This window comes from Lepus europaeus, chromosome 4, assembly GCF_033115175.1.
Source record: "Lepus europaeus isolate LE1 chromosome 4, mLepTim1.pri, whole genome shotgun sequence".
Classification (NCBI taxonomy): Eukaryota; Metazoa; Chordata; class Mammalia; order Lagomorpha; family Leporidae; genus Lepus; species Lepus europaeus.
The window spans coordinates 53882201-53907927 of NC_084830.1; the positions used below are offsets into that span (position 1 = coordinate 53882201).

Below are 25727 nucleotides of genomic sequence, written 5' to 3' on the forward strand. Positions count from 1 at the left end.
TACTCCACAGCACAGGCCCCTGTTTTTCTAAGTCTTGAAAAAAAGTCCATCATGTAATTACATCCGCAGAACATCTCAGTTCAGACTAGCCACATTACATTCTCAATAGACACCTGTGACTGTTGGCTACAGTATTATATTTTACAAATATAGAGCTTTCTGCTTACAACTGCTGCCACTTGCCAGCTGTGGTTTACAGGCTTTTCCAGTGTTCAGTTTCTAAATATATAAAATGAGAATAGTAAAATGTTGTTTTATCAGATTGGCATGATAATTAAAGAACTTTGTAGGTAAAGCCATCATTATACTACTTGGCATAGAGAAACCTTTCAACAAATGTTGGCTTTTGTTATTTTCATATTACTAAAGAAGGGCTAATGATAAAACTAAATGTGCTGTGAGGAGGTTAGAAATTTATTTTTTTTTACAAATTAGGGAATCAATTTTTGATCATAGTTTTATTCTTTCATCAAAGAATGTGAGAGCTCATATTTCTCTCTTAATAGGGCACATATAATTGTATAAAAATTTGGAATAAACATAAAAAATTATCTGCCTCCAGTAGAAAACTGTATTAATTTGAGTATATTGTTTTTGCCAGCTTGATCTGCTAATGAATGACAGGAATTTATTTTTTATAATTCTATAGCCTAGAAGATCAAGATCAGGGTTGGGTTCTATTGAGGCTCTTTTCCAAGTTGTAGATGTCTTACTTTTCCTTGTGTTCTCATGAGGTGGAAAGATAGCTCTCTGTGGTCACATTCATAAGGGCATTAATCCCATTCCTGAGGGCTCCACCCTTATGACTTCATCCAAATACAATCACATTGTGATTAAGGCTTCAACACGCATATTTTGGAGGCATACAAACATTCAATTTCAACACCTTTCCACATTGTTTAAGTCTAGCCTTCATAAGCTTTAAGCTGTTTTACAGCTCTGCAAATTGTAGGTAACTGAGAGCAATGCAAAATAATCATTGTTCTTAGACATGCAAATGTATTATGTGTGTGGAGATTCAGTTGATTTTTTTCTCTTTCCTTCCATGGAAAAAATTCAGTTTTGAATTTTTTTGTAAGTTAATTTCAACATTTCTTTACTAAAATGGTTTATTTTTTATAAATTTGGGTTTGTCTCCCTTCACGTTCAAATCAACTATAACATGTGTCTGATTCGCAGACTAATAATTCAATAAAATATTTAATAGTGCTCATTTTGTATCTCTACAAGAGTCATAATCTATTCCTTTTGGAAATTTTCCCTTTTATACATTTTTAAACAGTATTTTTGGCAATTAGTCATTGATAATTTCTTCAAATGAAATAAAACAAAAAACAATGTAATAACTAAATATTTCCCGTGTGGTTTTTAGATAATTAAATTCACTTAGGCTTTAAGCCATTTCCTCTCAAGAGTTTATGCACAGGAATAATTTTATGCCTATTGCAATGCAAAGAATTATACATTGCAGTTTTGTACTCTATAAATTATGCAAGATCAGGGATATATATAGTATTTGTTCTCTTGGGACTGGCTGATTTCACTAAGTAAAATGGTTTCCAGCTGCATACATTTTGTTGCAATAGACAGGATTTCATTCTTGTTTATTGCTTAATAATATTCCAAAGTATATATTTACACATTTTCTTTACGCAGTCATTGGTTTATGGGCTTCTGGGTTGATTTCATATTTTGGCTATTGTGAATTGAGTTGCAATAAACAGGGGCACAGAACACTCTCATATATTGATTTCATTTTGTTTCGGTAAATTCCAAAGAGAGACATGGCTAGGTCATATGGTAGATCTATTTTCAGATTTCTGAAGTATCTCTGTACTGTCTTTCACAATGGCTGTACTAGTGTACATTTTCACCACCAGTGTATTAGGGTACCTTTTCCCCCATGTTCTAGACAACATTTGTTGTTTGTTGATTTCTGTATGAGAGAAATTCTAACTGGGTTGAGATGAAAGCTCATTGTGGTTTTGATTTGCATTTCCCTGATTGCTCAATGATCTTGAGCGTTTTTCCTTCTGTCAGGCATTTGAATTTCATCTTTGGTCTTCTGTATATATAGATAATTAAAAATGAAACCATGAAGAATAGGATGGGAGAGGGAGTAGGAGGTGGGATGGGAGTTGGGGTGGGCTGGCGGGTATTGGGGGAAGAACTGCTATATTCCACAAGCTGTACCCATGAAATTTATATTTATTAAATAAAAGCTTTCTAACAACAACAAAAAGAAAAATGTTCAAGTCCTTTGTCCATTTAATAACTGGATTCTTTGTTTTGTTGTTGAATTTCATGAATTCCTTATAGATTCTGGCTATTAATCCTTTATCAGTTTCATAAATTGCAAACATTCTCTTTTATTCTTTCAGTTACCTCTTCACTTTGTTCATTGTTTCCTTTGGAGTGCAGAAGCTTCTTAGATTGGTGTAAACCAATTTGACAATTTTGGCTTGGATTGCCTGTGTTTCTGGGGTCTTTTCCTATAAGTATTTGCCTATAAGTCTTTTTGCCAATGTATTGCAGAGTTTCCAAATGTTCTCCTTTAGTAATTTGATGGTGTCATGTCATAGATTTATATCATTGATCCATTTGGTTTTTGTGTAAGGTGTAATATAGGAGTCTTTTCTCATATTTCTGCATACAGAGATCCAATTTCCCAGCACCATTTGTTGAAGAGACCATCCTTTCTTCAAAATTGATTTTAGTGCCTTTGTCCAAGATAAGTTGGTTGTAGATGTGTGGATTGATTTCTGATGATTCTATTCTGTTCCACTGATAGATATATATATGTCTGTGGCAGTACTAAGCTGTATTGATTATAGCTTCTCTTTAGTATGTCTGGAAATCTAGTTTTTGTGATGTCTCTAGCTTTGTTTTTGTTGTTTAAATTGCATTAGCTAATCAGGGTCTCTTGTGTTTCCATATGAATTTTAGCATCATTTTTTTTTCTAGATCTGAGAAGAATGTCATTTTGTTGGAGATTTTTGCATTTGTGTTCATCAGTGATATTGATTGGGATCATGTTGAATCTGTAAATTGCTTTCAGTAGTATGGACATTTTGATGATATTCTTCCAATCCAGAAAAAGGAATAAGTTTTCCATTTTTTTTTGTGTTTTCTCCTATTTATTTCTTTAATATTTTGTAATTTTCTTTGTAGAGATCTTTAAACTTCTTAGTTAAATTTATTCCGAGGTATTTAAATATTTTGTAGCTATGTGAATGGGACTAATCCTTGAAGTCTTTTTTCAGCTATGGCATTGTCTGTGCATACAAAAGCTATCAATTTTTATCTGTTAATTTTATATCCTGCAACTTTACCAACTCTCTTATTATTTCCAACAGTCTCTTATTGCTCTTAGTGTAGTATTTTTGTTCCCCTATGTATAGAATCATGTCATCTACAAATAAGGATAGCTTGACTTCTTCCTTTCCAATTTGTATCCCTTTAATTTCTTTTTCTTGCCAAATACTCTGGCTAAGACTTCCAGGACAATATTGAATAGCATTGGTGAAAGCGGGCATTATTGTTTGGTTCTGGATCTTAGTGGAAATGCTTCCAAGTTTTCCTTCATTCAACATGATACTGGATGTAGATTTATCTATATTGTCTTGATTGTGTTGAGGAATGTTCCTCTACACCCAATTGCTTAGGATTTTTATCAAGAAAGGATGTTGTATTTTATCAAAATCTTTCTCTATATATACTGAGATAATCATATTTTTATGCAATTTGTTAAGATGATATATCACATTTACTTATTTGCATATATTGAACCATTCCCTGTATACCAGGGATAAATCCCACTTGGGCTGGGTGACTGATCTTTCTGTAGTGTTATTGGAATTGACAGTAATATTTTGTTGGAGATTTTTGCATCTATATTCATCAGTGATATTGATCTATGGTTTTCTTTCTTTATTGCATTTTTTCTGGTTTTGTAATTAAGGTGATGCTGGCCTAATAGAATGAATTTTGGAGGATTCCTTCCCTTCTACTTGTTCAGAGTAGTTTGAGAAGAATTGAAATTAGTTCTTTAAAAGTCTGGTAGAGTTCAGCTGTCAATCAATCCAGTTCTGGGCTTTTCTTTGTTGGGAGGGATTTTATTACAGCTGTCAATCATTTCAGTTCTGGGATTTTCTTTGTTGGGAGGGTCTTTATTACTGATTCAATCTCTGTCTTGGTTATTGGTCTTTTTAGGTTGTCAATGACTTCATGGCAATTTTTAATAGATTGCATTTGTCCAGTAACCTATCCATTTCTACTCAGTTTTCCAATTTGTGGTATATATCTGTTTGTAGTAATTCCTTGGTTATTCTTTTTTTATTTCTGTGTTATCCATTGTTACATCTCCTTTTCATTTCTGATTTTATTGATTTGGGTCTTCTCCCTTTTTTTAATTTAGTTTGGCCAATGTTGTATCAATTTTATTTATTTTTCAAAAATCCAGCTATTCATTTCACTGACATTTTGTAATATTTTGGCTTCGGTTTTGTTTATATATTCTCTAATTAATTATCTCCCTACCTCTCATTTTGGCTTTGGTCTGTTGTTGTTTTTGTAGGTTCTTGAGGTGCATTGATTGTTCATTTATTGATGCCTTTCCAATTTTTTAATGTAGGCACTAATTGCTATAAACTTCCCTCTTAACATTGCTTTTGCATGTCCCATAAGTCTTAATGTTTTATATTGTCATCTTCATTCATTTCTAGGAATTTTTTTATTTCCCTTTTGATTTCTTCTATGACCCGCTGTTTACTCAGGAGAAGGTTGTTCAGTCTCCATGTGTTTGCATATGTTCTGGAAATTTTTAAGTTGTTAATTTCTAGCTTCATTCCATGTGGTAAGAAAAGATGTGCATATTAAAGGACTTGTGGCACCTTTCCCCTCCTCCCTTTCTTCTTCCTTCCCCCTTCTCATTCCACATCCTCCCTTTTGTCAAGATCCTTGGTGCCTAAACAGACCCTTCTCAACTCCTTGCAATGCAAGTGGAAAAACAGATAAGATGCACAGGGCATCTATGAAACAGATCAGAGGGAAATTTCCCGAAACTTCAGAGCCCCGTATTCTTTGGCCAGCTGCCTTCTCACCCCCTCTTAGTGGCAAATTCCCCCCTCCTAACCTGGATAAAAACCTTAGTCCCAGATGTGCCAAGTACAGTCTCTTCACAAGAACAAGAGTGTTGCCAACCTCTTTGCTTCCAATAAAACAACTTGTCTCTGTTGAGGTCAGTCACTGTCTCCTTTTTCCATCTCCTTTCTCAGGGTATGAAAGACCAGAACCCCAAGCTATTCCAGACCTAACACATATGATTTCAAATTTTTTGAATTTTCTGAGACTTGCTTTATGGCCTGTCATATGGTCTGTCCTCGATTAAGTTCCATGCATTGATGAACAGAATGTGTATTCCTAAACTGTGGGATGAAATTTTCTGTAAATATCATTTAGATCCATTTCGTTCATAGGGTAGATTAGCTCTGTTTTTTTTTTTTTTTTTTTTTTTGTTAGTTTTCTGTCTAGTTGATGTGTCCATTAAGGAAAATGGGGGTGTTGATGTCCCCTCATTAATATTGTATTAGAGTTTATGTCTCCCTTTAGATCAATTTACGTTTGTGTTAAATAGACAGGCACCACGACCTTGGGTTTCCATATATTTATTATTACCAAATCTCCCTGTTGAATTGATCCCCTAATTACATAATGTCTATTTTTCATCTCTTTTGATAGTTTTTGTGTTAAAATCTATTTTGTCTCATATTAGGGTGGCTACAACAACTCCTTTTTTTTTTTTTCTTTCCTTTAGCATGGAACATCTTTTTCCATCCTTTCACTGTCAGTCTGTATATATCTTTGTTGTTGAGGTGTGTTTCTTTTAAGTGGTGAATAGATGGGTCTTAACTTTTTTTTTTTTTTTTTTTTTTTTACTGCATTCAGGCAGTCTGTGTCTTTTAAATGGAGAATGTAGATATTTGCAATCATGGTTGCTATTGATAAGTAATGACTTAACCCAGCCATTTTTCTGTAAATATTCTTATTGTTTGCTTTGTATTTCATTTATAGTTTTAGGAGGATATTTTCTGCTTTCACATTCTTTCATAGTTATGACTATCTTTCTGTGTTTCTCTGTGTAGCACATTCTTAAGCATTCTTTGTAAGGCTGATTGAGTGGTGACAAATTCAATTTCTGTTTTTATATGGAAGTTCTATATTTCATGTTAATTCATTGATGAGACCTTTGCAAGGTACAGTATTCTCGATTGAAAATTTTTCTTTTTTTTTTTTTTGAAGCGGAGAATTTATAAAATTTATTTTTGTCATTAAATTTTGATAGTTTAAGATGCTGAAGTTTTTTTTAACTTTTATTTAATGAATATAAATTTCCAAAATACAGCTTATGGATTACAATGGCTCCCCCCCCATAACTTCCCTCCCACCCGCAACCCTCCCCTTTCCCGCTCCCTCTCCCCTTCCATTCACATCAAGATTCATTTTCAATTCTCTTTATATACAGAAGATTAGTTTAGTATATATTAGGTAAAGATTTCAACAGTTTGCCCCATATAGCAACACAAAGTGAAAAAAATACTGTTGGAGTACTAGTTATAGCATTAAATAACAGTGTAAAGCACCTTAAAGACAGAGATCCTACATGATATTTTTAAAAAATTGATTACTTTTGTATGCAATTTCCAATTTAACACCAAGTTTTTTTTTTTCATTTTCAATTATCTTTATATACAGAAGATCAATTCAGTATATTCTAAGTAAAGATTTCATCAGTTTGCACCCACACAGAAACACAAAGTGTAAAATACTGTTTTAGTACTAGTTATAGCATCACTTCACATTGGGCAACACATTAAGGACAGATCCCACATGAGACATAAGTACACAGTGACTCCGGTTGTTGACTTAACAATTTGACACTCTTGTTTATGGTGTCAGTAATCTCCCTAGGCTCTAGTCATGAGTTGCAAAGGCTATGGAAGCCTTTAGAGTTCGCTGACTTTGATCTTATTCCACTAGGGTCATAGTCAAAGTGGAAGTTCTCTCCTCCCTTCGGAGAAAAGTACCTCCTTCTTTGATGGACTCATTCTTTCCACTGGGATCTCACACGCAGAGATCTTTCATTTAGGTCTTTTTTTTTTTTTTTTCCCCAGAGTGTCTTGGCTTTCCATGCCTACAATACTCTCATGGGCTGTTCAGCCAGATCCGAATGCCTTAAGGGCTGATTCTGAGGCCAGAGTGCTATTTAGGACATCTGCCATTCTATGAGTCTGCTATGTATCCCGCTTCCCATGTTGGATCATTTTTTCCCTTTATGATTCTATCAGTTAGTATTAGCAGACACTAGTCTTGTTTGTGTGATCCCTTTGACTCTTAGACCTATCAGAGTGATCAACTTTGAACTGAAATTGATCACTAGGACTAGTGATATGGCATTGGTACATGCCACCTTGATGGGATTGTTTTGGAATCCCCTGGCACGTTTCTAACTCCACAATTTGGGGCAAGTCCAATTGAGCATGTCCCAAATTGTACATCTCCTCCCTCTCTTTTTCCCACTGTTATATTTAACAGGGATCACTTTTCAGTTAAAATTTAAACACCTAAGAATAATTGTGTGTTAATTACAGAGTTCAACCACTAGTACCAAAACAACAACAAAAAAATACTAAAAAGGATAAAGTATTACATTGTACATCAACAGTCAGGACAATTTGCAAACTATGCTACAGATAAAGGGTTGATAACCAGAATCTACAAAGAAATCAAGAAACTCCACAACAAAACAAACAACCCACTTATGAGATGGGCCAAGGACCTCAATAGACATTTTTCAAAAGAGGAAATTCAAATGGCCAACAGACACATGAAAAAATGTTCAAGATCACTAGCAATCAGGGAAATGCAAATCAAAACAACTATGAGGTTTCACCTCACCCCAGTTAGAATGGCTCACATTCAGAAATCTACCAACTATAGATGCTGGAGAGGATGTGGGGAAAAAGGGACACTAACCCACTGTTGGTGGGAATGCAAACTGGTTAAACCACTATGGAAGTCAGTCTGGAGATTCCTCAGAAACCTGAACATAACCCTACCATACAACCCAGCCATCCCACTCCTTGGAATTTACCCAAAGGAAATTAATTTGGCAAACAAAAAAGCCATCTGCACATTAATGTTTATTGTAGCTCAATTCACAATAGCTAAGACCTGGAACCAACCCAAATGTCCATCAACAGTAGACTGGATAAAGAAATTATGGGACATGTACTCTATAGAATACCATACAGCAGTCAAAAACAATGAAACCCGGTCATTTGCAACTAGATGGAGGAATCTGGAAAACATCATGCTGAGTGAAATAAGCCAGTCCCAAAGAAACAAATATCATTTGTTTTCCCTGATTGGTGACAACTAACTGAGCACCAAAGGGGAAACCTGTTGAAGTGAAATGGACACTATAAGTAAATTTTTCTTTTAAGACTTGTACCATATGGGGCTGGTGCTGTGGCACTTGGTTAATCCTTCACCTTTGGCGCCAGCATCTCATATGGGCACTGGTTCTAGTCCCAGTTGCTTTTCTTCCATTCCAGCTCTCTGCTGTGACCTGGGAAGGCAGTGGAGGATGGCCCAAGTGCTTGGGCCCCTGAATCCGCATGGGAGACCAGGAAGAATCACCTGGCTCCTGGCTTTGGATCAGCACAGCACCGGCCATAGCTGCCATATGGGGAGTGAACCAATGGAAGGAAGACCTTTCTCTCTGTCTCTCTCTCTCTCACTGTCTATAACTCTACCTGTCAAATAAATAAATAAATAAAAAAGACTTGGACTATGGTTTTTCATTCTCTATAGTGTTTCTGATGAGAAATCAGTTGTCAATCTAACTGGAGTGGTTGTGAGGTATTTCTCTTGTGTCCACTTTAGATCGTTTTCATTATGCTTTACTGTTGAAAGTTTGAGTACAATTTAATGGTGAATATACTTCCTGATCATCTCTATCGGGAGTTCTATGTGCTTCTTGTATTTGCATGTCCTTTTGTTTCTCCAAATTATGGAAGTTTTCTGTTATTATTTCACTTAATCCATATTCTCTCTCCACACCTTCAGGAACTCCCAAGAATTGTATGTTGGATCTTTTTATAGTATCCCATATATTTTGAACACTTTTTAAATTTTTTAAAATTTCTTTTTTTTTCTTCCTCTTCCTTCTCTTTTTCTTTTTGTTTTATTTGACTGAGATATTCCAAAGATTTATCTTCTATCTGATATTCTTTCTTCTGCCTCACCAAGTCTGCTGTTAAAGCTTTCTACTGTATTTTTATTTTACATATATAATTTTTCATTTCTAATATTTCAGTTTAATTTTTCTTCAGGCTCTCTATAACACAGGGAAATTTTTCATTCATGTCATGTATAGACTTCTTTAACTCATGAATTTGCTTTTCATTGCTTGTTAGTAATCCTGTGATCATACTTTGAATTCCTTTTCAGGCATTTCATCAATTTCTTCATCTTTACATTATAATAGTGTTGTTGTGTTCCTTTAGGGGAGTCACATTGTTTTTCTTGTTCTTATTTCTTGTAATTACTTGTTTATTTTTAGGCACTGGTGGAAACACTTGCTAGTTTTCTATACTGATGTGTTTTATCTTTAAACTATGCATCTGTGTCTGCTCCTTCAGGAATATCTAGAAGCACGTGCTAGATGGGGCCAGGGAGCTCTTTTCAGTGCTCAAGTGAGGGGTGTGTGACACTCAATTTAGATATGATAGATCTCCTATATTGTCAGCAAGGATAAAGTATGTTCATGCCTATTGGCATAATCACAACCTCACCTCCTTTCTTCGAATGTAATCAATGGCCAGGTTAGACCACAGTGGATACAACTCATCCATGTTGGTTCATGAACCACACAAAGGATCTGTACAGTCTTCAGTGTGAGCACAGAACCCTTGGTGATGACCCACCCTAGTCAGTTAGGGAACTCTGATGCCAGACACAGTAATAGCTTAGAAACCCAGCTAACCCCTGTGATATGTTGAGAGAATGGAGCGCCTTGTAATCCTAAGTGAATGCCCAGCCCCCTGTCAACCCTTTTTGCCAGACTCAAAGTCAGTGAGAAATGTGGATTTTTCCTTCTGGTAAAACTTCCTGGTCAAACGCAAAAGAGCTGTTATAGCCTCTACTGGTGTCAAGATGACACCTTCTCTCCACTGGTTGCTGGACACCCTTGTTGGGGGATAGGGAGGAAGAAATGTGCTTTTCTTTCACTGGACCAATTGGTCACCTTGTCCTCCACTAGGGCTCCAGGCTGGACTCAAAGTCAGTGTGGTCTGCAGGGTTCTCATGCAGAATCATCATGGTTTAGGCTGTGAAAGTCACCTTTACCTTGTTTTCAGAACCTGGTGTCTCCTCCAGTCCCTAGCTGTGGGATTTGAGTTTGGTGTCCCTGTTTGCTACTGCAGATCTGATATTTCCACCCTGCTCTATGGTGTTCCTCTTCTTTCTGTAGAATTTCAACTTGAAACTTTGCTGCAACTGGAAATTCTCCCCTTGGAATAAGAGAGGAAAAGCACTTCCTCTGTTTTTCCCCTCTGTCTCCCCCTGTTCAGAATCAGAACATCTTTTTCCTATTCAGCCATCTTGGAAGCCAAAAATCCCCTTAGTATACTTAGCATGATATCTTTAGATTTATAGGAATCAACATAGACCTGATAAGAACTAAACATATTTCAAACAATTTGGGATTGTCTCTTTTCTGTTCTGTATTTTGGTTGTGAATATTCATGGTTAGAATCTTTTATTTGAATGTCAGTGACGTTTGGAGATACAAATAGTGTATAATCTTTGCCTACAAAGACATCACAGAAAACTGGAAGTAAATCAATAATTATAAGACAATGCAGTGTCCCAACAGATTTATGTATAAGTTGCTGAAAGTCATTATCTGGCAGAAGTTGTGATGGAATGATTTGGGAGACATTTTCCTTGAGGCAGAAATCTTTGAACTAGTACAAAATCTGAGGAGGAAATCTTAGGGTGGAAAAGTGAGCAAAGGTCATTTTGGGCACATGCTGTGGTGTATATGCAGGTTACATTTCTTCTCCATCACTCAATTTATACTTGAATTGCTTAATTAAGGAAATGGTTCTTTAGACTGCTGTTATGGCCTACATGCATTTATCTGACAAGTGCCTACAACCTTTTACAGCAATTCAAAACTATTAGGGCTATTTCCTCTGACTTGCATCAAGCTGAATAAACACACTCTGTTCAAGTGGTAACTTGTTATGCTGCCTTTCTCAGCCTTTCAAAGTAATCAAAGCAGGGTTCTTGAAGCCTGAGTGTCTCACCTGTACTTCCTAATGGCTCATTTATTTTGTTTATCCTGCTTTTGGGAGAATCAGAGGTAGTTTGACATTTGCATTGCTAATAAATTGCTTTCAAATTGCATTGCCACTTCATTTGTCTTAGATTGGCAACTTGCATTTGAATAGGCTATCTGGTCATTGCTTTTAGGAATAGCTATGTATCAAGACATTTTTAACATAGGGAATACAGACTGTGACAAATCTTTGCACCCATTTTTATGAGTTTGTTATCCATTCAAAGTCTTAATGGCACCAGGTCTACAGGATGATTTGTTTGCATTTGTCAGTGTAAAGTTAGTGATTCTGGTTAGCATACTGATTTTTTCCTGATAATGCTATTGGGCATTATCATGTAATTAATACCATAGCTAAGAAATTGTCTACTTTCTCTCTTATTAAATTGATTACCAAATTAAATTGATTCTAACTTTGATGAATCGCCTGAATTATATCTCTTTTCTTCTAATTCAAAGTCTGTGCCTTAGTTTATCCCTGCATCATCATTCAATAAGTATTTATATATTGACTATATCTATTATCTTCAGTCATTTCCTTCTCTAACATACATGCAAATCCATGTTTCTCAATTATTTTTACTTAATGATCTGTGTAGATAATAAATTTGTGCAGCACAATGGGATAAACCGTGAAGCGTGCTCATATTTGTAGGCTACTGGCCCAAGAACGTTTATTTTGGTGACATGTATAAAACAACCACCAAATTGGAGATGTTATAGAGCCCCCAAACTGGGTCTTCTCACCTAACACACAGAAACGCAATCACTGACATTAGGATGGTGGAAGAAAGGAGGCCTGTATTACAATGCTCAGAGCAAGGAGCCATAATGATGATGTTTCTTGAGCTTCACTAGGGGTTAGGGATGAATGTTTCCATGAACTGAAGTTGGGGTAGGGCAGTGCATATACAGCTTATGCCGAACTTCCTGGTTGGTCTGAGGTTCTTGTGGCCCTCTGTGGTTGATTGGTAATATATTTTTTTATGATGGAAAAGTGGACTTCAATCAATCTAGGAACTACCTGCCAGAGGTGGTTATTTTTCCCCTGGGCCTGGAATTTCCCTGGAAAAGAACCCCTTTGAGACAATGAGGACCATCAAGATGCCAATTATTTGGAGAAACAAGTGCCTTCATGAGTTCTATGATAGTTGCACCAATCCCTCAATTTAGTGACTTAATTTTTAGTAATAGGCTATTTGCAATGAACAGAACAAGGACAACTTAAGCAAAGTTATGGATGCTGATGTTGCAGATCAAAATCCAAAAACTACTTGGAGTTATTGCTATATAGCCTCCAAACCTGAGTCTGCTCACACAATGAACAGAAAGTCAATCATGGACATTGGGGTGGTAGAAGAAAGGAGATATTTATTGGCGAAGTGCAGAGTATGGAGCTGGACAGCCATTGCTTAATACCTGGGCTCCTCGAGGGATTAGGGATAGAGGTTCTTATGGATTAAACTTGGTACTGAGAGATGCATGTTCAGCTGGTATCCAAATACTTGGTCAGTCAGTGATGCCTGTTTGCCTTCCTTTGATTAGTCAGTGATATCACATTCTTCAGGGAATGTTAAAGATGGCCAGGTGGACTTCAATTGGCCTGGGGGTTTACATGCAGTTTGTAATTATGTCCTGACCTAGATCTGGAATTCCATTAAACAAAATCCCTCTGGATAATACTGGTCATTAAGATGTTTTTCTATTGGAGAAGCAAATGATTTATTGAGTTGGGTCATTACAAGCTTCTAGGCCAGTTGTACCACTCCCTCAATTCAGTGAATTCCTTTTATTAAGTGGATAATCCTACAAAATGGTCAAAGACATCTTATGCTAAGGGAGGCAGATGAAAAAATGGATCTTGTTTCTACATTAGGGACATTTTGTACATGAGTCCCATCCCACTGGGATTCTGGGATCTGGTGGCTTCCAGCATCTCTCTTTAAGGCATTGTGTAAGGGTATGGTTTCAAACAGAAGAAAATACCTATTTCCAAACTGCATGCTACTTTATACTAATTGGAAAGATTTTCTTTAAACACTAAGTTAATTATTCAATTATATTTCTACTATATAATTTTTAAAGTTCTATATTGGATCTCCATGCTAACAGGATAAAATTGAATTGTTTTGAATTTAATTTTTCTTCCAATCCATTCTGATATATTTTCCATTTATCTTCTAAAGATGCCTTGATCTAGTTACCTTGGTCTTCTCTCTTTCCCATTAAACCTTTGCTATTTCTTTATTCTGAATGGCCTCTGAAACTCTGGTTGATTCTGAGCTTCAGAAAAGGATTTTAGGTGCCAGTGCTGTGGCTTAGCAGTTAAAACCAACACCTGTGGCACCAGCATTCCTTATGAGCACTGGTTCCTGCCCTGGCTACTCCACTTCCAATCCAGCTCCCTGCTAATGCACCTGGGAAAGCAGCAGAGGATATACCAAGTCCCTGGGCCCCTGCACCTATGTGGGATGAAGCCCCTGGCTCCTGAGTTCGGCTTAACTCAGCCCTGGCTGTTGTAGCCAACTGAATAGAAAACCAGCAGATGGAAAACTACTCTCTCTCTCTGTCTCTTCATCTCTCTCACTCTCTGTAACTCTGCCTTTCAAGTAAACGAGTTAATCTTAAAAGAAGGGGGGGGGTATTTTAGTTAACATCTCCATAACCTAAAATTGAGAAAATTTCTAAATCCCTAAACAGATACATACAAGATTATTAAGTGAAAAAACATTCAGATAAGAAAAGTGAGAAAAGTGGGACCAGCATTGTGGCATAACAGGTTAAGCTGCCAACTGCAAAGCCAGTATCCCATATGAGCCCAGGTTCAAGTCTTAACTAATCTACTTGGCATCCAGCTCCCTGTTAATGTACCTAGGAAAGCAGCAGAGGATGGCACCCAAGTGCTTGGACCATGCCGCCCATGTGGGAGATTGGATCTATTTCCCTTTCTCTCTGTCAATATATATAAGTCAATAAATTATAAAAATTTCCTTGTATAAATTCAGTCTTGCCATTCAGTGAAATTATAAATAATATTTTTGGTAAAGGATCAGTGCATTTCTTTGGTTTTTTTTTTTTTTTTTTTTTTTTTGAGAATCAGAATTAGAGAGAAGGAGAGACAGAAAGACACATCTTCCAGCTGGTTCACTCCTCAGATGACAGCAACAGCTAGGGCTGGGCCAGGCCAAAGGCAGGAGCCAGGAGCTTCTTCCAGGTCTCCCACATGGGTAGCAGGGGGCCAAGCACTTGGACCATCTTCTGCTGCTTTTCACAGATCCTTAGCAGGGAGTTAGATCAGAAGTAGAGCAACTGGGACATGAACCAGTGCCCATGGGATGCTGGCATAGCAGGTGGCAGATTACCTACTATACAACACTGGCCTCATATACAGCTCTTATTAAATTAATTTTCATTTATTTAACCATGTTTAGTGTTAAAAAGTATATATTCTTCATTTATATTTTCTAGGAGATTGTATATAAAAAGGAAAACTCTTGATTTTTGTATCCCATTTTATTTTTGAGTTTTCCTAGGGTTTGTAAATAAATGCTACAGAACTCTTTTATGAATATATAGAATTGTATATGCAAATAAGGATACTTTTGGTAGTTTAAATATTTTTCATACTTTATAATTTCCATAAAATTATTTATCTTCAGTTTATCAACTTAATATAAGATTAGGCTAATTATTTTCTCATAATTCTTTTAGTTTCATTGCTTTAAGAGGTTAGTAAGAAATTCTTATTGTAGTTCTGTATATTGGTTTATTTTTTCTGAATAGGATAGTTTGTGATTGCTTGGTTTATTGTTGCTTCATTTATCTTTTTAGAATGCAGATATTTTCACTATTTTATTTTCTAATTTATTTTTTGCTTTAGCTATTTTAATCCTTCCTTTCACTTTTCTTTTGATATGTGTTATTTTTCTAATTTTCTGAGGTGACTAGTAATTGAATTATTTCTGTTTTCTATTAGTAGTATGTGTGTTAAAAATTTTTAACTTTGAGCAAAGATTTTGTTTTGTACCTTTAACTGGGCTATCTAGTGTTTTCATTATCATTTTTTTTAGATATTTCTAAATCTTGGCTCATCCAAAATTTGTTGAACATAGACATTTTTAATTTATTTGTGTTTCTTATTTTCCATGATGTTTGGAATTTTAGGTTCTTATTTTTATGCTTATTTATATTTCTATTCAATTGTAGTCTATACTAGTTTTACTATTAGAATTTATTGACTTTATCTTGAGGTTTAATACATGATCACATTTTTCAAATTTTGTTTCCATGATGCTTTACTTTTTGGATTCAGAGCATAAACTGTAGTATGTTTATTAGAGTTACCTTATTCCCCTCCCTAATTGAATGATTTTTGCATAAGTATTTTTGTCTACTTCATGTGTCATATTTTTGAATTTCTTTCAAAATTCTTTAGCTTTATGGATGTTGTCCTATGCTACAAAACAAGATTCATGATAGAGCTTACTTGTAACCCCTGTTTACCTTCCTGAATATGTTTTGTCTGAATTCAACCTTGTCTTAGTTTATCTTTGTTTGACTGGTGTGTTACTTTGCTTGACTTTTTTTCAACTCACCATTGTTTACTCTGCTCTACTTTACCACCTCCAAACCACAGAAAAAAATTTCAGTTAAACTACAAATCCAATGGCTGTGTACAATACCTTTTTCTTCACCATTGTATTATCATTTTGCACTGAATTTATCACCTCATGCTTATAATCAACATTGCTGAAGACTTTGGAGGCACTGTATTCAGTTGTAGCTCTGCATAAAGCACATAGTTGGTTTCATTTAAATTCAATCTTATGATCTCTTTGTCTAATAAGCAGTCAGCTTTCTGTTTTTCTATTTATTGATATGATATATATGTTTGATCTATATTTGTTCATATCATTTCATGTTACTTTTCCTGTCTTTAATGGCTTCTTTGTTTTCTAGCTTTTACTCAGTGGCTTCAATTTTACAGGGATGTGTTAGGGAGAATTTTCCCTCTATAAGTTAATTTGCAGCCTATATTCATTATTTTAGTGGCTGTTATTTCTGTGGCTTTCAATATTGAACTCTATTTATTAATTTATTAACTTATTAATAACATTAATAATAACCTATTACTTTGGCATTTTCCTCTACCTTCCCAGGCAGCATTAGCAGGAAGCTGGGATGGAAGATCAACTAGGACTTGAACTAGCACTATGATATGGGATAATTGTATAGATAATGGAGCTTAAGCTGCTGCTTCCCAGTGCTGGTTCCAGTGAAAATTATTTCTTATCCCCAGCAAACAGGATTCTACATTCTATAATATGTCAATACTTTCCAATTAACCTGTGAATTCAATTTTTTCTTAAAAACAATAAAGATGAAGGGAGATACTCAGATTTTACATTAGAGTCTTCTGTTTTGCCTTGAGTATTTACAAAATTAATGAATGAATGAATCACTATTATCACCCCAGATAAAAGAATAAAAATTAAAACAAACCACAGAACCTTGAAGGGCTTTTTACGTGTTTACAAATGTCATAGTTAATAACTAATATTTACATAGTATTCACCATTTTCAAATTCTAAGTATCTTATATGAATGAATTTATTTAATGCAGAAGCATTATGAATTAGTATATGGCAAATCAAAATTTTAACAATTTTATTTTGGAAACTTATTAACTTTTCTTAAAAACTGTATTCTAATTATTTTTATGAGCGAGAAGTGTAGGATATAACACTACATCCAAGATATGCTCACAGACTATAAAAAATTGCACCATTTCAAGTTTCCTTACCTGGGTTTTAGTAGCTTCGTTTTAGAGTTTTGTACGAAATACACCACAGAAACATTTTTAGCTGGTAAAAATGGGAACTTATGGACAGTAAATGTCCTGAATGAGAGTAAGAGCCATTGGAAAGAGCTATGAGAGGATATCTATGGTGATGAAGGGCAAGAGAATGCATGTAGGTATGGGAGCCCTTACAATGGAGAAGAGAAGCAAACAGAGCAATATGTTGCTACTTCAATCTTAGTATTGTAGTCCAACTCTCATAGGTAATTAGAATAAATAATTATTTGATTAGAGATAACTCAAAATTTGTTGAAGAGATTGGTTGAAAATAGCTTCCTATTTATTTCTTCCCAGAAATCACTTTAATCAGTGGAAAGAGCCAGGGACTGGTAGTTCATTACAGAACTAACTGATTTTGAATAATGGCTCCATGTCTCAGGACCCACAGAAAAATCATTCTGTATATGCCTGCTTCTTAATGTAAAATGTGGCAGATTTACCTGTGGATATGTGGAGTCATCAGAATTTACATACAGAATAGTTTTGTCATATTTGAATGAATAACACCTAATTCATTTTCTGCATAGAACCCAATTGTAATGATTATATTTAGCTATCAGTATATAGTTTAGTATTAAAGAACAAGAATGATCATTTGAATAAGACCAAACGTTTTATATTTTTCATTTGAGAGAAGAAAATTGATATATGATTTTTTAAAAAATTTTTTGACAGGCAGAGTGGACAGTGAGAGACACAGAGAGAAAGGTCTTTCTTATGCCGTTGGTTCACCCTCCAATGGCCGCTTCGGCCGGCGTATCTCACTGATCTGAAGCCAGGAGCCAGGTGCTTCTCCTGGTCTCCCATGTGGGTGCAGGGCCCAAGCACTTGGGCCATCCTCCACTGCACTCGCAGGCCATAGCAGAGAGCTGGCCTGGAAGAGGATATATGATTATTTAAAACAAGTTATTTGAGATAAAATTTTATCCTTTGTTATAGCATACTAACATGTCAGAGTCCAACCTTAATTTTCTATAATTGGAAATACCTCTTTGTATCCTCTCCTTTTTGTCAAAATATTTGCTAGGATTCTTAGAAATGAATAAATGACCTTCTTTAAGGGGCTTTTGGAAGATGTTCATGAACTAGTTTCTGTGGTTCCAGTTGAATTTCACAGGTGAGAGACCATTCAAGAATTAAGACAATATTTATACATAAGTTAGAATGTGTATCTTACAGCTCGTTTCTTATGATCTTGATGATATTATTGCAATAAGTTTGACAGATTTGGATTTTGAAATACAGTACTTTCTCTTTGAGTCTTTTCGGATTTGGCATTTTGGATAATATAAGTAGGTTCTTTTAGTTCCCTGAAGCAGCTAGATACTACATGTAACAAGCTGTAATTGTGATATGAATACAGGCTGTCATGACCTTACCCATATTAAATGTGTGAATTTGGAATGGACAAACTAGGTATTTGCTAAACTAGCTGTACCTATATAGTAATGAAAAGGTAATATTTTGTTATTAAGTGATTATCTTTTGCCAATAAGATTTTATTAAGTAGATTAAATATTTTTCTATCTTTAAAAGAAGAATCGTATGCATATTTGTATTATTTTGAGCATTTCCTTCATTTTGGATACTTTCATGTATAATTGCTTCTGATAAAATCTCTAAAAAAAGTATGGGCTGAATTTTGATGAAATTCAAATTTTTAATCAACAGTTAATGTATTTTGCAATGCCATGCTGACATCAAATATAATATAAAGATCTCTGATTCTCTGTTAAGTTTTTCCAAATATTTAAGAGAAAGTTGAAAACTCTCCTTTTACTTTCTATTTGTAGTTTCAACTTGCACTATATTCTTCTGGTTCCCAACTTGGTTTTCATTATCTCTCATGTTTCTTTCTGACATTTTTAATGAATAAATATTTTTCCTATTTGGTTATTACATATGGTTTTCAGTAATCAAAACCATTCTCTATAAGTACTGGAAGTAAGATTTTCCTGCACAATGAAAAGTACATGGCTACTGAGTTGAAAATAGGAAGGTTTAAGCCCTTTCACTGGCTGCCCCTGACATTGAGTCTAAAGTAGCACTCCTGAACTAACCGTAGCTCCTGTGTCTACTGCCATTTTCTTTTCTGTCACTATCACTCTACTGCCCTCTACATGATTATACAAGCAAAACCCCAGAAAGATCTACAGCAGGGTAAATTGACAACAGGTAACAGCTCTTAATCATTTTGTCATTGAAAATATGATTTATCTTTCATTCATTCAATACAAATATGCATAGGATCTATTGATGGCTTCTTACAGTCAACATATACTAATAGAAAAATGGACTTAAAGTTCAATGGGAAAGAGGAGGCAAACATAACATATACTATAAAACAAAAAGATTATTTTGTTTTAAAAAAACTGGCTATATTATCACATGTACTTCACAGAGGGATGCTAATTTAGTTGTGTCATAACAGGAATATACTGAATGATTAATTCTGATAGGAACAGAAAGGGAAGACTCTATGATGAAATACAAATTTTAATAACATTCCAGACTTAGGGACAACTATGAAAGACCCCTGATTCTTTTTTTTTTTTAACTTTTATTTGGTAAATAGAAATTTCCAAAGTACAGTTTATGGATTACAATGGCTTTCCCCCCCATAACTTCCCTCCCATTCGCACCCCTCCCATCTCCTGCTCCCATTCCATTCACATCAAGATTCATTTTCAATTATCTTTATATACAGAAGATCGATTTAGTATATATTAAGTAAAGGTTTCATCAGTTTGCACCCACACAGAACATAAAGTGTAAAATACTGTTTGAGTACTAGTTATAGCATTAATTCACATTGGACAACACATTAAGGAAAGAGATCCCACATGAGGAGTAAGTACACAGTGACTCCTATTGTTGACTTAACAATTTGACACTCTTGTTTATGGTGTCAGTAATCTCCCTAGGCTCTAGTCATGAGTTGCCAAGGCTATGGAAGCCTTTTGAGTTCGCTGACTTCGATCTTATTCAGACAGGGTCATAGTCAAAGTGGAAGTTCTCTCCTCCCTTCAGAGAAAGTTACTTCCTTCTTTGATGGCCCCATTCTTTCCACTGGGATCTCACTCACAGAGATGAAAGACCCCTGATTCTGAGTATACTAGAAAAATTATAAATAGTTGGTCATGATGTTATAAACAAGGAATAGATAACTATTATTTATAAGGATACTGGAAAAATAGTGTCTATCCAGATGAGGGAGTGTCTTGAGTGAGGTATACAGAAGTTTAGGACCAAAAGAAAACACCTGTCAATCCTAAGGAAAAAATTGACAGCAGTGTTCCATACAGGTTGCTACTGAAGCCAGTATAGTTGTGGGCATAACTACAGGACAGGAATATGTTGTCAGGCTTGATTTCTTTATTATAAAACTATATAATGTGGAAGTTTTCAGTCCAAAAGATTGCTGTTGATACATATTGCATTTTCACACACATGTACTGACTTTAATGGTCTTTGTCTCTGTGCTTTTTTTCAGTGCTGCAAGAATTTAGTATTACATGCACAGAGAAGCCTGGAAATGAGAAATTTAATGCACAGAGGCAAATTTCAACAATATGAGAAAGGAACTAGCAGATAAATACTCCAGCTTCCAATCAAAAAAAGGGAAGATTCCAAGGTAAATTCTAAATAAATATTCAGACATTCCCCAGTATAATAAAAACCCAGTTGTGCATGTTAACAATTCACTCAAAAATGAATCTTGATCAGGTTTTCTCCCTTCTCTCTTTTCTTTACTCATACCTTCACTGTGCTTCCTGAGAGCCTTTCCAAATAAACCATCTGTACTCTAGTCCCTTGAATGCTTACTTTTGGGGAAACTCAAATTAAGTTTGTGATAGAAGTTAACCCAAGGAGCACACCCTTAGATTGCAATTCTGGAAATGGATCAAGTGCCTGTTAGATGGCAACAAGCAACCTTTTGCTGGTGTTTGGTGTGGCTTAATGAGACTTTCCTCTCTTGGTGTATTGCATTGATGTTCAAGTAGAAAGGGACTCACTTACTTAGGCAACATCTAGAATATTAGAAAACGTAATAATCATGTTCATTTTGCAGTTAATTAAGTTGTATGCCTTTTACTAAAAATTCTAGAAAATGTAAAAAACAGAATGCCTTCCTCAGATTGGTCAACTGCGAACTCCATGTAGGCTGTGGTATTCAGAATGCACACTTACTAGTACATAAAGTATTTATAACTTGAAATAAGCTGCCAAATTGTAAAAATTCTTGTTTCTCTCCTAATGTTCCTCTCCTGGATACCTTGTAAGATGCATAGTGCCATAGGGTGGGTTATATTTTCTAAATGTTTCAAATTGAATCAAACAAGTGAAAATCTTAGGGGCCAAGAGCTGGTGAAATGTTAGGAGAGTTCCCAAAGGAAAAGGAGACTATTTCACTTTATACTTCCTACTCCCAAAAAATTGTGCATTTATTTGTTGGATTCTTCATATTTTTGAGGACTATTTCTCCAACCCAATTAGCAAGTAACTTTTTTTTTTAACTTTGAATGTGGATAGTTTTGAGGGTGAGTCAGATGTTAAGAGGGCTCATTAACACATTATGGAACAAAGCCATATCTTAATGCAGAAGAGAAATACCTCTCTACATAAAAAGCAACTTCTGTTACGATCTTGGAAGCTAGTAGCAACTTGGAACTGGATCCTTGGTCGTGAAACTGCCATGCCTCTATGCATATCATGGATCTAAGAGATGCTCATAAGCTGGTTGGCACAATAGAAACCCATCATGTGTTTTATCATAGTGTATTTGGAGTTGTCTCTTAATAAACTCATAGCACATGATTCCAATACATGAAAAAGAGGAAGACACATGAAAAAAAGTAGGTTAGTCCTTTATGTCACCTAACTCTGTTATTGCCTATCAGCTGAAAATTACTTATCCTTGAATGTGTTCTATAAGCAGCCAACAGTAGAAAAAACCCAACTGTTATCCTTGGATGTGCTACTCAATATTTTTATGTGAGCTAAAAAATTAGGCTACTGTTGTAATAAAGACTCCTCTGTCATAAGACTAGATTTCACATGGATAATTTTCCAGTGGAGCAAAGCTTCCAAGGGAGTCAGTCATCATCAACTTTGTGTCAAGGAGAATTTATCTGAGCATATCTATGTACAATTGGGCAGAAGTGAAGGACTTAGCTGTTGGTCAGGGCATGCAAAGGATGATTAGAAGGTTGCTGACAAGATAATGTAGGGAAAAGATGATAGCTGGACCTTTAGGAGTTGCCCAAAGTATTTAGAAGCCCTCCATGAGCCTGCACTACAGAAGAGGGCTATAAAGAATCATCTACTCTCAGAATGTCTATTTTATTCCAATACATTACATTTCAGGTATTCTATTAGTTATATGTGGTCAGGGAAATATATTATATCTGTCTTTTGGGGACTGGCTTATTTCACTAATATAATAGTTTCTTCTGATTTTCAGATTTAGCAGAAAAGAGGAAAACAGCAAAATGTTCTTGTGCCTTAATGCCTAACAGTCTTGTCTACTGGAAAAATTCCTTTTCCTTTTTTTTTGAAACATTTATTTATATAATTGACATGCAGAGTGACACACACACACACACACACGTAAAAGAGAGAGAGAGAGAGAAACTTTCATCTGCTGGTTCACTCCACGAATGGTTGTAATTACTGGGGTTGGGCCAGACCAAAACCAGGAACCAGGAACTCCATCCATGTGTCTCAGGAAGATTTCAGGGACCCAAGCATTTGAGTCATCCTCTGCTGTTTTCCAAGCACATTGTCAAGAAGTTGGATTAAAAGCGGAGCAGCCGAGACTTGAACTGGCACTCCTTTATGGGATGCCAGTATCACAAGCAGAGGCTTAATCCATTGTTCCCAAATGACAGCCCTAACAATTCCTTCTCTATATGCAAACTTTTTGCCTCAGCTGAGCCTTCATATTGAGATTTGTACTCTGTATTTTTTAAGGCTTTATTTTAGTAAGCTCTGCCCATTTAAAGTAGGCACTTACCTTTGGGCAAAGATGACCAAACAAAATCAAATTCTTGCATTGTTCATGCTCACAAAATCAAAGGCTTAAGTTGATAAAAGCAATTTGTGGAGCCGGTGCCATGGCTCACTTGGCTAATCCTTCTCCTGCGGTGCCGGTATTCCGGGTTCTAGTCCTGGTTGGCGTACTGGGTTCTGTCCCGGTTGCTCCTCTTTCAGCCCAGCTCTCTGCTGTGGCCCAGGAAGACAGTGGAGGATGGCCCAAGTGCTTGGGCCCTGCACCCGCATGGGAGACCAAAAGGAAGCACCTGGCTCCTGGCTTCAGATTGGTGCAGTGCGGGTCACAGCACACCGGCCATAGCGGCCATTTGGGGATGAACCAACGGAAAAGGGAGACCTTTCTCTCTGTCTCTCTCTCTCTCACTGTCTATAACTCTACCTGTCAAATAAGTAAATTAAAAAAGCAATTTGTATAAAACAGCTGTGGAATGTGATATGCTATGCTGAAAACAACTAAGTCTAAAAAATTTATGAATGTACCTTCTAAAACTCATAGATAAAAGTCATGCACCCTAGTTACATCGATCAGTTTTCACAGATGTTGCTTTGTTTTGTTTTGCACATGCAAGTGCTTTTATATCATTAGCAAAGTTCTTGACTCAAATAATTAGATATAGAATTTTTAGGAGACTAATCAGTTGTACCTTTTTTTTAAAAAAAAGATGGGCAGGATGTATGAAAATGTGACTGTTAAGTTAGGTGTCCTGATTTAATTTTGGGAGGTTTATCAATACTTCACTACTGAATTAGATAGACATCATAGGAGCAGGAGCTTTTGCAAGAATAAGAAAAGAGATCTAAGAGTACCTTTTCCATAAGTGACTACTGCCAAGGGAGGACTCAGAAGTGGCTGGTCTGCAAGATCATCTAGGTAAGCCTTTCTTCTTCCCCCAGTGGCAACTGGCTAAAGGGTGAGGATTTGTCCAAAATGCTATTCTGGAGAAGTACCTTCATGCAGTGATATGAAGGCTGGAGGTCCATCCTAATACAGACTATGATTTTTAACCAAAACAATTTATAAAGTGAGTAGTGCACCTGCACTCTTTTTCCAGTGATCAGTCATCAACTAGAAGAATTGTTTAGGTTGTCATCTACTCAATCAAAGACTGAAGATATTGGGTAAGATGTGAAATGACTAGATGACTAGTCTTTGCTTTATTTAATTCATTAATTTATTTTTAAATATTTATTTATTTGAAAGGCAAGAGTTACAGAGAGGCAGAGGTAGAAAAAGACACACACACACACAGAGAGAGAGAGAGAGAGAGAGAGGGAGAGGGAGAGAGAGAGAGAGAGAGAGAGAGGGAGAGAGAGAGAGAGGGAGGGAGGGAGAGAGAGAGAGAGAGAGAGAGAGAGAGTCTTTTATCCGCTGGTTCACTCTCCAGATGGATGCAGTGGCTAGAGCTGCACAGATCCAAAGCCAGGAGCCAAGAGCTTCTTCGAGGTCTCCCACGTGGGTGCAAGGGCCCAAGGACTTGGGCCATCTTCCACTGCTTTCCCGGGCCATGGCAGAGAACTGGATCAGAAGTGGAGCAGCTGGTTCTCAAACCATTGCCCATATGAGATGCTGACCCTGTAAGCAGTGGCTTTAACCTCTTAGCCACAGTGCCGGTCCCGCCTTTGCTTTATTTTATAGCCCAGGCTTATAATTTCAACTGGCCTGTAAAATTAATGTGAAAGTACTCGAAATTAAATGATCTAGGGCATCCACACATGCATCATTCAATCCTTCTCTTCTTTATGTATTAAATGAGAATAAAAATACATTTCTACTTGTCAGCTATCTATTTTGAGAATGCAATTAAATAACAGATGTAAGATAACATTGTGACTTATAAAAGATTAGGGAGCAGGCATTTCACCTAGCGGTAAAAATGCTGGTGAAGAACTTTGTGTCCTGTATTGGAATATTTGAGTGTGCTATGCAGTTCCCACTGCTGAATCCAGGTTCCTGCCACTGTAGATCTCCAGAAGCAGCAGGTGATGGCTCTCTGGGTTTCTACAACCCGTAATGGAAACCTAGATTGAATTCCTGACTTCATTCCAGCCTACTCCTGCCACTGGCAACATTTGGGGAGTGAACCAGTAGGTGGGAAATCTCTGTCTCTCTGTGTCTTTTCTGTCTCTCTGTCTCTAAAATAAATTCTAAAAAATTGAGGATTAAAAATACATGTAGCTGGCAATGGTTCTATTTGACACTCAGTACTCATTTGATCTATCTATCTATATATATAGATATATATATATGACTGAATAAATAAAGTAAAATCCCTCATTAATATCATTCACATTTTACAACATATCCTTGATATGTATCTCAATACTTTTTACTCCTAAATATTAAGAAAAATAAAAATCACCAGAAGTCTCATTATACAGAGATAAGCATTATGATATTGTCCGTCT

The 25727-nt window shown here is 35.9% G+C and overlaps 1 long non-coding RNA gene across 2 annotated transcripts in view; it reads left to right on the top strand.

Moving 5' to 3' along the window:
* The window catches only part of LOC133758344 (uncharacterized), a 335969-nt gene extending 315074 nt beyond the window's left edge, over positions 1-20895 (top strand). For both annotated transcript variants that reach the window (XR_009865790.1, XR_009865791.1), the window contains exon 6: positions 20761-20895. This is a non-coding gene — a long non-coding RNA (uncharacterized LOC133758344). The remainder of the gene's footprint in view (positions 1-20760) is intronic.
* Positions 20896-25727: the final 4832 nt, after the last annotated feature.